The following is a 651-nucleotide window of genomic DNA, read 5'->3' as shown; positions in this document are numbered from 1 at the left end:
CCGAGGGTTGCGATCCCGTTACCGGTCAGTAAAAAAGACAAAAAGGAAAAAAAAAATAGTTGACTCTCAGGCAGCAGGCTTCTAATTTATTTATTTAAGCATAAGCCTCCGGCCTTAGAGTCAACTATTACCCTTATTTTCATGTCCAGAGCCTACAGTTTAACTTGAACATGCCTCCACGGTTTTCAGTTCATCAGTGATTTTTATTCTAATAATGAAACAATCCATGTCAGGGCGGCTAGCACTGGCTCAAATACTACAGTTGTTACAAACTCAAAAGAATGCTCTCATTCAATAAAGTCCTTCCCAAAAATGAACTGAAAACCTGTAGCCAAATGTCAGCTGAAAGTCCCCACTTTTGCTGACCACAGATACATTCCACTGGCTGCCCTTCATAACCAGCGTGACACGCGGTGGCATGAGTTAACCCTCTGATAAAGCGATGATCAGACGACCATCGTGTTCCAGAAAAGTCAAGTGCCATATCAGCAGCGGGGCTGGACCACCTGTTCTTGTCCCCGCACACATTTGCTCGTCCGCTCTCCGCAGGCCACTGCGGCACTGGTAGCAATCTGTGCGAGGCTCGCTAAGGACAGCGAGAGGAATCTAACCTCTAGCATCTCCTTTTTTTTTTTTTTTTTTTCCTTTTTG

This window comes from Galeopterus variegatus, unplaced genomic scaffold (assembly GCF_000696425.1).
Source record: "Galeopterus variegatus unplaced genomic scaffold, G_variegatus-3.0.2 Scaffold6125, whole genome shotgun sequence".
NCBI classification, from domain to species: domain Eukaryota; kingdom Metazoa; phylum Chordata; class Mammalia; order Dermoptera; family Cynocephalidae; genus Galeopterus; species Galeopterus variegatus.
Note: the sequence above shows the minus strand (reverse complement) of the source record.